The following is a 15,995-nucleotide window of genomic DNA, read 5'->3' on the forward strand; positions in this document are numbered from 1 at the left end:
ATCGCTGACCCAGCAGCTTGCGCAATCCATGCCGGCAGCAACTCATCGATCTTCAACATGTATCATACGCCGATTTAAAATCGATCTGTGGGCACGTTGTATTCGCGGCATTTCCGCAACATGGATAGCGGATAGCAGATAACGGATAGCGAACTTCTGATTCGTTGATTGATTGATTTGTCTTTATTTAAAAGATTTTCAGCCCTCGGCTTCAACATGTATCATACGTGGATTTCAAATTGATGTGTGGGCACGTTGTTTTCGCGACATTTCCGCAACACCAGGCGGATAGCAAACATCTGGTCCGTTTTGACGATTACCCATTACATGTAAAATGAAAAGAAAACTGTTCCATTAGGCTAATCAATATCTCGACTCTGTTATGATAGAGCTAAAGTTTCTAGTTGATCGTATTGAAGAAATGGTTGAGTCGTACCTATTACAATTCTGACTGTTGATCCATTCAAGCCAGTTTCCGTAATAACACCAAATTCATGGTACAGTTCGTAATAATGTTCATTTCCTGCGGATTTCCATTGGCGTTAACCTTTATTCGACCTCTAGTCGAACTAGACACTTTTCAGTATGTCACCATGGCAATTAACCACCTTTCCAAACCAAACCGTGGCAGTTCAAACTTCTGATAATCAATTTCATACCGACGACCAGCTCAATATATCGCAGCTTATCTATGTTTATGTCAATTAATAATAAAACATTTCATCTTTGCAAGTTAACATAGTTACAACAGTAATGCTTTTATTTTTTCTACTTCCAAGTATGTAATTCATAAGTGAAAAATTGGACAGATTCATCTCGGCAGGTTTGCAATATATACTTGTTAGAAATCCAACATGCAATACCCAAGTTAATAAAAAAATAATAGCTTTTATTTCTCTGCATTAGGGACAATGGATATTCACGAATTCGCAGAAACCATTCAGAGATGCCTTCAGGGATTCCTCCAGAGATTTCTCCAGGAACTCTCTCAAGGATTCCTTCAAGAATTCCTTCAGGGATACCTTCAGGAACTCCTTCAGGGATTCCTCCAGGAACTTCTTCCGGGATTCCTTCAAGAACTCCCTCAGTGATTCCTTCAGAAACTCCCTCAGGAATTCCTACATGAGCTGCCTCAGGAATTTCTTCAGGAACACCTTCAGGAATTTCTTAAGAAACTCTCTCAGGGGTTCTTTCAGGAACTCCCTCAAGCATTCCTTCAGGAACTTCCCAGAGATCCTTTCAGGAACTCCCTCAGAGATTCCTCCAGAAATTCCCTCAGGGATTCCTCCAGGAATTTTTTCGGGGATTCCTCCAGGAATTCTCTCCGATATTCCCTCAGGGATTCCTCCAGAAATTCCCTCAGGGATTCCTCCAGGAATTTCTCCAGGGATTCCAGAAATTCTTCAGGGATTCCTCCAGGAAATGCTTCAAGGATTCCTCCAGGAATTTCCTCAGGGATTCCTCCAAGAAATTCTTCAGGGATTCCTCCAGGAAATGCTTCAAGGATTCCTCCAGGAATTCCCTCAGGGAATCCTCCAGGAATTCCCTCAGGAAATCCTCCAGGAATTCTCTCAGGGAATCCTCCAGGAATTCCCTCAGGGAATCCTCCAGGAATTCCCTCAGGGATTCCTCCAGGAATTCCCTCAGGGATTCCTCCAGGAATTCCCTCAGGGATTCCTCCAGGAACTCCCTCAGGGATTCCTCCAGGAACTCCCTCAGGGATTCCTCCAGGAACTCTGTTCGCGCCTAGCGCTTCCCAAAAGAATTCATCGCAGTGACCAATGCAGCGACCACAACCCGGATAAACAACGTTGTTAGTAACCGACACTCGACAGATGGGCTCCGTGGTGTATATAAGGAGCCCTCGCAATCCATTGGAGTCATTACCATCTTGGACACCAACCCATCAAGACCGAAGCCACCAATTAATGAATCGTTAGAATAAACGTTTAGTTATTTAGTAGCAGAAGTGTGTTGTTCCTGGTTTCCCTTCCCCGGAATTGGTCCCTGTACCCGTTCCGCCAGTCCATCGTCCACCTATGATTCGTTGGGTTCACGGCCGAGCCCAAACATTGAAATCTGACGATAGATCAAGTAAATTTTCTAAAGTAACTGAAATGTATCCAGCACCAGCAAATACGAAGCCGCCAGTGAATTTGTCTTTTTCCCGCACACCTCGGTTGCCGAACAAGCAAGTTTTCCTAATGACAGCAATGGTTACTCTTCACTCCAAAGACGGTCAAGCTCACCAGGTTCGAGCGTTATTGGATTCCGGATCGCAGGTCAATCTTTTGTCGAAGTCTGTGGTGAAGAAACTAAACCTGCAAAAATGTTCCGCCAATGTTCCTGTAGTCGGCGTGGGAAGTGTTAGATCCCAGATACGTCATGAAGTGGCAGTGACAATAGCATCCAACTATAGCGATTTCGCGGCTACCATTGATTGTCTCGTAACACCTAAGATAGCTGGTACTATTCCGTCCTTGAATGTCAACATGGATTCCTGGGGTATTCCCACCGGCCTCGAATTAGCCGATGAAACATTCAACCGTTCAAGAGAATTGGAAATGTTGATTGGAGTCGAACATTTTTTCAACATTTTAAAGCAAGGTCAAATCAAGCTGGCTGACCACTTGCCTACCTTTTACGAAACGCAGTTTGGATGGGCCGTTGCTGGACCCTATGAAATAATCGCAGAAGGCTCTTCAACTTATTCCGATCAAGCAGTATCAAAGGCCGATTCACCTACAACCCGGATGTCCAGCCATGTCCAAACGGTCCCGGAGCATCAACGGTTTCCTTCCGATTTTGGCCGCCCTTGAATCATGGTCGAGGAACTCTTTACCAAAGTTGGAATTGGATTCCAATGGGGGCAGAATGTTCGCGCCTAGCGCTTCCCAAAAGAATTCATCGCAGTGACCAATGCAGCGACCACAACCCGGATAAACAACGTTGTTAGTAACCGACACTCGACAGATGGGCTCCGTGGTGTATATAAGGAGCCCTCGCAATCCATTGGAGTCATTACCATCTTGGACACCAACCCATCAAGACCGAAGCCACCAATTAATGAATCGTTAGAATAAACGTTTAGTTATTTAGTAGCAGAAGTGTGTTGTTCCTGGTTTCCCTTCCCCGGAATTGGTCCCTGTACCCGTTCCGCCAGTCCATCGTCCACCTATGATTCGTTGGGTTCACGGCCGAGCCCAAACAAACTCCCTCAGGGATTCCTCCAGGAACTCCCTCAGGGATTCCTCCAGGAACTCCCTCAGGGATTCCTCCAGGAACTCCCTCAGGGATTCCTCCAGGAACTCCCTCAGGGATTCCTCCAGGAACTCCCTCAGGGATTCCTCCAGGAACTCCCTCAGGGATTCCTCCAGGAACTCCCTCAGGGATTCCTCCAGGAACTCCCTCAGGGATTCCTCCAGGAACTCCCTCAGGGATTCCTCCAGGAACTCCCTCAGGGATTCCTCCAGGAACTCCCTCAGGGATTCCTCCAGGAATTCCTCCAGGGATATCTTCAGGGAATCTTTAAGGAATTCCTTCAGGGATAGCTTCAAGAATTCCCTCAGATATTCCTTTAGGAATTCCTCCAGGGATCACTCCAAGAATTCTTCCAGGGATCGCTCCTAGAATTCCTCCGGGGATTGCATCAGGAATTTCTTCGGGGATTCCTTCATGAATTCCTCCGGGGATTGCTCCAAGATTTTTTTTTTTGAATTCCTCCAGGGAATCCTTCAGGAATTCCCTCTGAGAATCCTCCAGGAATTCCCTCTGAGAATCCTCCAGGAATTCCTCGGAGAAATCTCCAGGAATTCCTTCGGGGATTCCTCCAGGAATTCCCTCGTTGATTACTTCAGGAATGCCCTCGAAATTTGAAAATTAAAAATGGACAATTTTAGCGTGACGTAATTTGTGGACGCTCTCTTGGAGGAATCCTTGGAAACACTCCTGCAGTAAGCCCTGAAGCAACTCTTGGGGCATCTCTGAATGGAATCCTGAGAAGCTTCTGAGAAGATCCCTCAAGGAACTACTAGAGTAATCCCTGAAGGGACACCTGAGGAATTCCGAAGTGAATTCTAGATGAACCCCCGATGGAACTCCTGCAGCAATCCTTGCATTCTCCCAGCAAAATCTCTTAATGAACTGCTGGAAGAAACCTAGAGAGCAATATCCATAAAGACCGGTCCAGAAAGTATGGACGCAGTAAGAAAATACTGGAATTTCAAAACTATTGATGACTAGTTCTTTTTGAAAACTACATCCTGTTGGTTAACCTATTTTCTCAGCATTTGTATAGCGGTTTTTGCGATTCCAACAGTGTGTTTCAAAATACATGAACTTTGTGCGGAACATTATTGAAAAAATGTGCACAAATGATGTACAGAGTTTGAAAGGTCACTTAGGAAATGAACAAAATATAGTGGGAGTAAGTGAGAAAATCGTGTAACCAACAATCAGCAACCACGGTGGGGATAACACGTTTAAGCATTAGCAAAAATTGGGTTAAAAATTAAGATCCTGCTAACCCTCGTTTGGATAAACAAATAATGAAGTTGTTTGAGCACAAGAAAAAAAACTTCTAACTAACACAGAGCGGGGTATGACCAAAAAAGTTACCATTTTGAATTCCAATGTCCATCGTGACAAAGAACGTTTGGTTTTTCGATCCTATAGTAATCAGAAACAGCCAAAACGAAGCCCGAAACTAGAACTATCGATCAGGCCCAGCCAACTGAAGACTAGGTGCGTCCATACTTTCTGGGGCAGTCTTTATATAATGCAAGTTCCAACTTCATTCAATGCGTGTAATTAATTCAGTGCAGCATGTAGAACCACCAAACAAATTGTTAGGTAAACCTACAAATATGCTGTCAACCGTAGATAGGTTAATATGTCGCTACAGCCATTCCACAAAATGTCACTTCCGGTGAAAATAATGCCAATTTACCCACCACCTTTTTCACAAACAAAAGCAAATGGCACGGTGCGATGTGCCTATAACATTTTATAATGAATATTAATTACTGCGATTGAACAGCCAGCAGCCCAGTTGAAAGGCGCGTGGGTACTGTTTTGGTCGAAACGGTCACTTTATCGAATAGGTTACGTGTCAAAGCATTACCGTAATGAACCGCAGCACTTTCCGTGTTGGGAACTCGGTTGTTGGTATTAGCGTATGTACACAAACACACACATATCAAATGGCTTTCCCGGTGCGTTTCCGGAGGTGAAAAGTGCTTTTCCGTGAATAAACATTTCAATAATAAATGAGCCGCAGTGAAGTGCGAAAGCGTAATTGTGGGATACAGCCGTTCGAATTGGTGTGAGAGCGTGAACGTTTGTTTGGTGGGAAAAAGGTTCCATTTTGATTCTTAGATATCAAAATCAATTAAAAAAAATTGTACCAATATTGGAGCCTTTTTTAACATGCCGCCATAGAGTTACAAAATCGTAAGGCTTTTGTATTTCCCGACTTTTTTTTCCTGAGACATTATGCAAAAGTTCATCGACCCATACGTGGCACTGCATCCTCCAGGAACCAGCGTCAATGGCGCACCAAATTACCCAGTTCGGCTTGTTGAAAGAATTTCCGTTCATCCCTGTGGAAGTAGGCCGGAAGGTGCATCGTATCCCGTCGTCGTCATAAGTAGGTCGTCGGTGTAACCTCGTATGAAACGACGACCGAGCAATAATGATGGTGACGACGACGACGACGAGGAAGCTTTCCGGTAGTTTTCCTCTAGGGCGCTTTGCTATTCATATGTATAGGAGGGGGTGCATTCATCGGATTGGAGTGCCTTTTCACTTCGCCAATAACCAAAGTTGTTGATCCACGACATTCTTTGCAAAGGGAAAGACGCTCGAAGCGAAATCATGTGCTATGGGCCGAAAATCATTATTTTGTGACGATTTTATGCTCCCCCTACGTCTGAAACATGGAGGTGTTCGTCGACGTGCTGCTTCCACCTTTCCAACCCCTCACTTTTAGCACGGCAGATTTCGGCTCTCGGCACGAAGCCGTTGCGGGATGCGTTGAACTTCCGTGTTCTCCTCTCGATCGAGGCAGGACTGCAGTTTCCGATTCTTTTAATTACGATCTACGTTCTGTCGCGTCTCATACTGCAGCATAACCGCTCGCGCTGGGATCTACTTCTCTAAAATCTCTCTACACTCTTTGTTGAATTAATCGGTACTTCGACTTCGTCCCATGTAGACTGTATTTGTGTAATCATCTTATTTTAACCAACAGAAGAGTGGTGAAATATTCTAAATGTTATTATTATCTGTCAAAAAAATGCACCACAGTGTCACGTGGAGTTTTCAAACTTATTTTAAATGGGATCAATTCAGTCGTGTGAAATAAATTAGCCCTTCAGGAGTTTCTGGAGAAACCGCTGGACTAATTTCTAGGAGAATGTTTCTAGGAATTTCTGAAGCATTTTCTTTACGATTACATAAATGTCATAAAACACTCATGGTATTTCTATAAATAACTTGTGAGCAAATGATTAAAAGAGTTAATCAATAAGTGTAGAATAAGCATAAGTTAAAATACACAGAAATAACATGTATAAAAAAAGAGTTAATCAATGAATTTCTGAAAAAGTTTCAGGAAAGTTTTTTTGAAAGGAATTCCATAAAATTTTGGAAGGATCTACTGGAGTTATTCTGGAATTTTGAAAAGGACATTACTCCTGAGTTATTTCAGAAGGAATCCGTGGAAGGCTCTCTTAATCCTAAAAGGGATACCTGGGGTCTCATTTGCTCATTGCTGAACAAAATTCTGGCGAGAGGTTCTCGAATGATTCTCAGAATTATTTACAGAACGAATCTGTGGAACAATTTCTGAAGAACTCCTGTAAAATTGTCTGATAAAATCCTTCGAGAAAGTCTCTAGGTGATTTTCTGAAGGAATTCCTGGTGGAACTTCTAGAGAAATTCTAGGATGAATTTCTGAAGCAATCCACTTGATTTTTTTTAGGTTTGTAAATATCTTGAAGAAGTCCTTGAACAATTTCTAAAAAATCAATTAACCCTTTGAAGCCGGAATTCTTCCAAGCGTTATTCTGGAGTTTTTTCTACGTTTTTCTGTTGTTTTGGTATTTAATAGTATAAAAACGGTAGAATATTATACAGAATATTTTTTCTGGACATTCTAGGTCATCCAAACTATTCTTGAGTTTAGATCCTTAAGTCTATGGGTGTAACGGTAACTGCTTTCATTATACAAAGCTGCGATTTGTAATATATCATGTTTAGCAAGTCTTTTGAAAGGAAAATAGACAATATCAGATCATTCGGGATATCCTAGATCATCCAAACTGTTCTTGAGTTTAGATCCTAAAGTCTACGGGTGTAACGGTAGCTTCTTTCATTACACAAAGCTACGATTTGTAATCTATCATGTCCAACAAGTCTTCTGAAAGTTCAATAGACAGTATCAGTTCAGTCGGGATATCCTAGGTCATCCAAACTGTTCTTGAGTTAAGATCCTAAAGTCTATTGGTGTAACGGTAACTGCTTTCATTATACAAAGCTGCGATTTGTAATCTATCATGTCCAGCAAGTCCTTTGAAATGTAAATAGACAATATCAGATCAGTCGGGATATCCTAGGTCATCCAAATTGTTCTTGAGTTTAGATCCTAAAGTCTGCGACTGTAACGGTAACTTATTTCATTATACAAAGCTACGATTTGTAATCTATCATGTCCAGCAAGTCTTCTGAAAGTTCAATAGACAGTATCAGATCCGTAAAGATATCCTAGATCATCCAAATTGTTCTTGAGTTTAGATCCTAAAGTCTATGGGTGTAACGGTAACTGCTTTCATCATACAAAGATGCGATTTGTGATCTATCATGTCCAGCAAGTCCTTTGAAAGGTAAATAGACAATATCAGATCAGTCGGGGTATTCTAGGTCATCCAAACTGTTCTTGAGTTTAGATTCTAAAGTCTGCGGGTGTAACGGAGACTTCTTTCATTTTACAAAGCTACGATACCATGTCATATCATGTCCAGTAAGCCTGTTTGTTTTTATAAACTAACCATTATAACAGTAAGGAGCTCATAATATCCCAAAAATATATAACAACACGCTTTGTTTCTCTAACTGCTTTGGTAAGTACAGTGCATTATGTAACACCTTAACGTAGTGGCAAAAGCTATTATCACAAGTGTAGACCTGAAGCTATGGCCTCCGGAGTAATGATGTTGATCTGGAATATCTCAAAACTATCTTGAAATGACTCATGATATGCCAGGGGGATTACAGATTATAGTCTAAAGTTGATTGTGAGAATAACTCCTGTTACTATCAAGCGCTAAGCTTTAGGATAGTTTGGACGACCCTCAATGTCCCAAAGGTTCATAATAATATATAGAAGTTTTCAGGTTGGTCCAGTCACCGCTATTGATTATGAAACGTTACTCAGTATGTCAGAAATAGCTGATGTTATGAGTGTAGACCTGAAGCTCTGAACTCATAGTTAGTTTGTCTGTCCTGAAAGGAACATTCCCATAGTGTCTCTAAATGGCATTTGGGATTTCAAGAGCTTCACGAATCTCAGCAGATTATGCTATGCTATTATTTATGGTGAAAATACATGAAGTTTTTCTTAAAGATTTGAAGGACTTCATTATAGAACAGTTTGGAAGACCGTGAATGTCCCAAAGGTTTATTATAAAAAAGTAGACTTCATTGGTCCAGTAACTGCGGTTGATAATGCAGCGTTACTCAGTATAACAGATATGGATACAGTTACGAGTGTAAGCCTGAAGTCCTGAACTCCAAGGTAGTTCGGCTGACCTGGAATATCCTTGTGGTGTCTCTAAATGGCATTTGAAATTTCAAGAGCTTCACGGATCTCTGCAGATTATGCTATGCTATTGTTTTTGGTGAAAACACATAAAGTTATTCTTGTAGATTTGAAGGACTTTATTATAGAACAGTTTGGACGACCCTAGATGTCCCGAAAGTTTATAATCAGCTAGTAGACTTCCGGTTGCTCCAGTAACTGCAGTTGATTATGCAGCGTTTCTTAGTATAGCAGATATGGATACTGTTACGAGTGTAGATCTAAAGTACTGAACTACAAGGTAGTTTCCCAAGTAACACACTTGTCACCGAAGAGTCACGGCGGCGCAGGTTTTTGTTGCGCAGAAGTCACCGTGACTTACTTCTAGCAAGTAAGTGTTTATTTGTTAGAAGTAAGTCACAATGACTCCTGCGCAACAAAACCTTGCGCCGCCGTGACTCTTCGGTGACAAGTGTGTTACTTGGGTTGGCTGACCTGGAATATCCCTATACACTCAAACCTCCATTTAGGTAGGATCCATTTAGGTAAAATCTATTTAGGTCCCTCCATTTAGGTAACGTTACCTAAATGGAATTTGATTGTGTTCAGATCAGTTGGAGTACTTAAGATTAGGTATAAGATTGGTTTATGGGAAACAAGTAGTGATTGGTGTTAGTGGGTGGGTATGGGGGGAGGGGGATGCAATGTTGCTCCTTAAACACCCCCCCCCCTTCCTTCCATGAATTGTTGAAAAGTGTCAGTATCCAGCGTCATATCCAGCTGAAATTGAGATAATCAACCATTCTTCCATCATTCAATTGATATCAGCTCCAGCATTGATGACGTCAAACCCGACATCAACCTATCATTCACCTGTTTTTATTTTGGCCACCAAACCCAACACATACCCAACAGTTGTTCGATGTTGGTCCAACAATGCCCCAACATACGATAAAAATTGACCCGACTTTGACCCGACATTCAATAATTTTTCAGTCTGGCGGAATTTTGCATGGTTTTCGCAAGGTTTTTCGTGTTTCGTGCCCAGCTAGTCATTTGAATGACAATTCTGATCTAAGATCCTCCAAAACCCCCGAAAACGCCCCTGAAGCCCCTCCCCTCCTGAAAACCAACCCCTCCTGAAACTCCTTGAAAGCCATCTGAAACTCCGCATGATCTCCTTTAAATCTCCTAGTAACTCTCCCTTGTTGAACTTCTTTGCAACCTTGTAATCCGTTTAGGTAATGAATCCATTTAGGTAAAAATTCTATTTAGGCAGTCCCGACTTATTACCTAAATGGAGGTTTTGGTGTAGTGTCTATAAATGACATAGTAGATGTCAAGAGCTTCACGGATCCTAGAAGGTTATGCAATACTAATAACTGTGGCGAAAATACATAAAATTATTGTTGTAGATTTGAAGAGCTTCACTATAGGACAGTTTGGAACACCTAAAATGTCCCAGAATATAAAACACCTTTTGATATTCTTAACAAAAGCTAAATGGATACATATAGGGTATTGGTTCCCTTCTTAAGCATGTGGCTCCTATTTTCATCCTACGAAAAACACTGTTTGTTTTGTTTCTTATTTTTGTATTTTTTGTTAGAAGTGAGCACCCATGAAAACAAAAAGAACAGAATCAATCGGTGCAGTAATCGCTTGTTTTCGAATAGGATGAATATGGGAGCGTGAGATTAATGATGGAACACATTTTTTTTTTCCTCCCCTGTTGGGGAAATTAAGCCACTGCGTCCAATAGGCTGAACTTTTGTGGCATGAGGAACACATACCCTACTATACACGAAACCCACATCCAAGTTCAGCTTTTAGAATAACTGGTGTGTCAATTATTTCGTTTTTCCAATTTTCATGGTGTTCAGGATGTTCTAGGTTATCAATGAAGTCCCAAATACAGATATCCCCATTTTTCCCTAATAGAGGACTCAATTTGCAACAACTTTGCCGAAGACAGTATTCTGTTTTAGCGAATGGGTGAATTTATACAGCCGTTTCTATGTTGGGGTCATATATGACCCCTCCGGCTCCAAAGGGAATATCTAAAGCATAGTTTCCCAAACTTCGTTTCGCGACCTCCCAACTGCTTGTAGCCACGCTTTGATTGTTCCACGAAAAGCGGGGTAACGACAGACTGGGGGGACGCGAGAGCCAAGTTTGGGAAACGATGGTCTAAAGCAATCCTTGAAACAAATGTCAAATAAATCCATGGAGTATATCTGAAGGAATCCTTGCAGAAACTGCAGAAGAAATTTCTAGAGGAATTTATAAAGCAAGTCCTTAATTAATAATAAAAAAATCTAAAAAATATGGGATTTTTTTGGAACAATTTAGAACAGAAGAAATCTTTAAAAAAATTGAAATTATTTCTGCAAAACTCCCAAAGACATATTTGAAAATTTGTTAAGGAAAACCCTGAAGAAATTCCTGAATAAATATATTGAGGAATTCATAACCTCTTCAATAAATTTATTTACAAGTTAATGCAAGATATTCCAAATAAACCATTGCGAAAACTCTAAAGGAATCCCTAGAATAGCCCCTAAATGAATCCCCGAAAAACATTTAGAAAAAATCTTCGGAATATTTTTTGAAAAAGACCGTGAAAAAATGTTGGTGTAATTCTGGAAGAAATTTCCGAAGCATTATTTGGAAGATTTTCTTGAAAACTTTCCAAATAATTTTTCAAGGAATCTCTGTACGATTTCCTAAATCCTTAAAATATCGAAAGAGTCATTTTTGAAGGAATCAATTTTCAAAGAACTTTGGAAAAAAAATCCTCAAGGAATTTCTAAAGCACAAATTAAAAAAAAAATTAAAAGTTGAAAATTTCTGAAAGATTTTCTAAAGGAAATCCTGAAAAAAAAAATCTGAATAAATGTATGAAAGAGCTTCTGAACCAATCAATACAAGATACTCTAAAAAAAGAATAATATCTTGAAGAATTTCTAGTGGAAACATACATGTGCATTGGCCTTTACAGGGATGGCCACTTTACTGGTATGACGAAATTTGCTTTAAAATTATAAGACACAGAATGTTGATTGGAATTTTTGAAAATACATCAAGACGAATATCTGAAAGAAGCCCGGGAAGAAGTTCTACTGACAAAGATTCTTTTGCGCTTTTGTCGGCTCAAAAAATAGAAAGTTCATAAAGCAGACTACATTAAGGGTGCAAAAATTTCGAAAAAAAAATCACTAGCGCTTTTTTTTTTATTTTGAAGGAAAATTGGCCTATTACATTGCAAATCCTCATAGAACAATGCATTGTATTGCATACAATAAAAACTACAATTCAATCACTTTAAAACAATGAATCGGCCGACTAGTTCAAACGTTATGTATTTTTTTAACTTTTGGTTTTTGGACTACTTTACCTTAAAATTGGTCACCCTAAGGATCCATCAAGTATATTTCGATTTTCTATATGGACTAGCTGTTTGAAAAGCTGATTATTCAGTGAACAACTTGGAGTAAAACCAATAGTTGCTTTCGCTGTGCTCCAGCAGCCCTATAGAGCATTGTTTCCCAAGCATCGATCTCGTGATCCGCAGCCACTTTTTTTTCATCTAGTTCATTTAACCCTTTCGGGACGGATGGGTCATATTAGCCCACCTTATATGATGAGCTGTATAAAATCAATGACAATAGATAGCTGTATGGTTTCTTTGGCAAAGTTGTACCGCCAGATGATAACAATTAGGGAAAAATGTTATGGATCATATTTAGTTACACCAAAACATCCCAGGGATCCAGAACATCTGGTGATTTTCAGTTCTAAGAGAATGCTCTCGAATCTAATGAGCACCGAGTATTTCAACCATTGTTAACACCTACATATATCCAACCGTGTTCTATAAGCCTGCGTCCATCATGAATATTGTAGTCACGTGGATATGAGATATTCTATGCTCTCCAAATCATCCGAAACTTCAGCCAAAATGGTCTATCAGATCAACCAAGGTATGGGTAGTATTTTTGGATATTCTATTTATCAAGTTAGGTTCTGTGAAGCTATACGCAGTACCACCAATTTAATTTCCAACAAATTAAATATTTAAAGTTCTCCAAATCATCCTGGAGATCAGGTCGCATGATCTACCTCAACAACCAGAACATTGTATATGTCTCCGGCTAACGAGACATACCCAATCAGGTTCTACAAATCAAAATGAAACATTCATGACTAATTTTGATGCGTGTGAGACATACAAGGTTCATTTATTGCATCCGAAACTTCAGGCCAAGTGATCTATAAGATCAACCCAAGCATTCACATTTACTTTACGAGTACCACGTATCCATTTATGCTCAATGAGCCCATGCGCAGCATTACAGGTATTTTTGTAATCTAGATGTTCTGGGTTCTCCAAACCATCTTGGAGATAGGGCCATATGATCTACCATAACAACCAGAGCTCTGTACGTGATTCCAGCTAACGAAATATACCTATGCAGCTTCTGCAGAACTAGATGAATGGTTTATGATTAATTTTGATGAGTAAAAGATATTGACCTAACTATTATCCGGAACTTCATGTAAAATGACACTTTAGTTTAGTAACACAGTACCACAGCTTGTTTTGCATTTTATAGGTTTCCAATTTGTCCTAGAAATCTGGTCATGCAAGTTTTCTGTATGTCCTACGTTAACAAGACATGTCCAAACTTCTCCTACAAAGAAAGATGGATCGTTTGTGGCTTTGATGTCTGTATTCTATCTCCTCTGAAACTTCAGGTCATCTAAATAAGTCAGAAAAGGCACTCACATTTCCTTCAGCAATATAACGTATCGAATCTTGTTTCTAGAGTCCAGATTGCATTGGAAATATTTTTTAGCATTTTAGATGTTCTAGGTTCTATATACTTATGTACATATATATTAGAGTGGGTCAACGTTGTATGGAGAAACTTTAAATTTGATCGGATCAGCCCGGAACAAAGCTTTTTCAATCTATATTAGCGTCCAAAACAACTGTGCAAAATTTGGGAGCGATTGGTTGCGTCCCCGTATTCCGCATTGCGATTGAAATTTGTATGGAAGTTAGTATGGGAAAACGTACTATTTTGCATTTTACTTATAAGTTGAATTCTTTTGTCCAATACCATGTAACTAATGACGTTAGAGTATAGCCTAGGATATGCTGAAAAACTTTGCCGAAGACCGCAAAGTGATCCGACGCTTGTGAAAAAAGTTATTCGCCTGGTAACTTAGGCCAAAAATTGAGATTTTATTATTGATGTTATTCCTTTACATGTTAAATGTTAAGCACCACCGGGCAATCTGTACGTTATAACTTTTTTCACAAGTGTCGGATCACTTTGCGGTCTTCGGCAAAGTTTTTCGGCACGTCCTAGACTATACTTCAACGTCATTGGTTAGAATGTTTTAGACGAAAAATTTCAATTTATGAGAAAAATGCAAAAAAGCACGTTTTCTCATATTAATTTCCATACAAATTTCAATCGCAATGCGGAATACGGGGAAGCAACCAATCGCTCCCAAATTTTGCACAGTTACTTTGGACGCTAAAATGAATCGAAAAAGCTTTGTTCCAAAAAATCGACTTTGTTGACCCAGTCTAATATCCATGACCAGTGAGGCAAAACTAACTGGTTCTACAAATCAAGATGAATCATTCTTAATTAATGTTGATGTGTGTAATTGATTGATTGATTTGTCTTTATTAGAGAGACTTTCAGCCCTTGGCTGGTTCGTCTCTCTGATGTGTGTAAGACATTCTAGGTCTATTAGTCTTATCCGAAATTTAAGTTCTAATGATCTTTAATACCAAAGCATCAAAGCACTCAAATTTCTTGTTTCCTATATTATTTATCCACTCTTGTTCAGTGAATATATTCGCAGGAACCTATGTATTTTTTTTTTAAATTTAGATGTTATGTGTTCTACGAATCACACTAGAAATCAGGTCATACGATCTACCGCAACAGCTAGTTTATAGTACAAGTTCATAGATTTCTTCGGCAAGCGAGACATACAGGGGATAGACAAAATGATCGGGACAGGCAAAATTTTCACTTTTCAAAAAATGTTCAACTAGCTGTAACTTTTCGAAAAGTGTATCGAATATTCTCAAATTTTTACTGTAAGTTCACCAACTAGTTGTGTATCAGTAGTCCAAATTTGAGAAAGATCGGCACATTTTCCACGGAGTTATAAAGATTCTTGAAAAAGGTAAAATTATCCGATAGCCAACTTTGAGCTGCTACATCTCCGGATTCAATGAACTGATTGCAATGAAATTTTGACCATTCATGACTCATATAATGATCTCTGAAAAACATTTAACTTAACTTGAAATTTTTAACAAGAGAAAAAAGTTATAGCGATTTTATTTTTTTCACGATTTTTTATCAAATTGGTCTATTTTTAATATGTATTCCATTACTTATTCAATTTGTTGGCGGCTATGTTGTTACTTTCTTTCAAAACACATTTATATATAAGTCAATTAGAGGGAAATGAAATGAACTATAATTTGCATCTTTAATTTTGAAATGATGTTGAAATTTTGGATAATTTGATGTTGTATTAGAAAAATATTTCAATCGTTATAATTTTCTTCCGTGTTGAGAATTTTAAGTTGCGTCAAGGGTTTTTGATAGCTCATTATACAAGTCATAAATGGTCAAAATGCCATTGCATTCGGTTCATTGAATCCGGAAATATAACAGCTCAAAGTTGGCTATCGGATAATTTTACCTTTTCCAAGGATCTTTATAACTTCGTGGAGAATGGCTCGATCTTTTTCAAATTTGGACCACTGATACACAACTACTTGATGAACTGACAGTAAAAATTTGAGAATATTTGATGCACTTTTCGAAATGTTACAGCTAGTTGAAAAGCTTTTTGAAAAGTGAAAATGTTGCCTGTCCCGATCATTTTGTCTATCCCCTGTAGCCCTGCTGATTCTACAAAGCAAGATCGACCATTCATGATTTTGATTTTGATGTGAGTCGGATATTCCAAGTCATTCATTATCATCTTCAGGTCAACCAAGTCTGGGATAGTTCCTTTATTTTATATCACAGATATGTACAATAGTATGGGACAAACATCAAATTCTCGCTCCAGTCGACTTTTTTGATTCCATTTAGGTCCCATATGAACTGTGCAAAATTTCAGCGCAATCGGTGAAACTATAATTTAGCGC

At 39.3% G+C, this 15,995-nt stretch overlaps 1 protein-coding gene across 1 annotated transcript in view; it reads left to right on the forward strand.

Moving 5' to 3' along the window:
• LOC109401326 (titin-like) overlaps window positions 1-15,995 on the forward strand; it is a 279,091-nt gene that overhangs the window by 131,623 nt on the left and 131,473 nt on the right. The window lies entirely within an intron of this gene.

Source organism: Aedes albopictus, chromosome 3 (assembly GCF_035046485.1).
Source record: "Aedes albopictus strain Foshan chromosome 3, AalbF5, whole genome shotgun sequence".
NCBI classification, from domain to species: domain Eukaryota; kingdom Metazoa; phylum Arthropoda; class Insecta; order Diptera; family Culicidae; genus Aedes; species Aedes albopictus.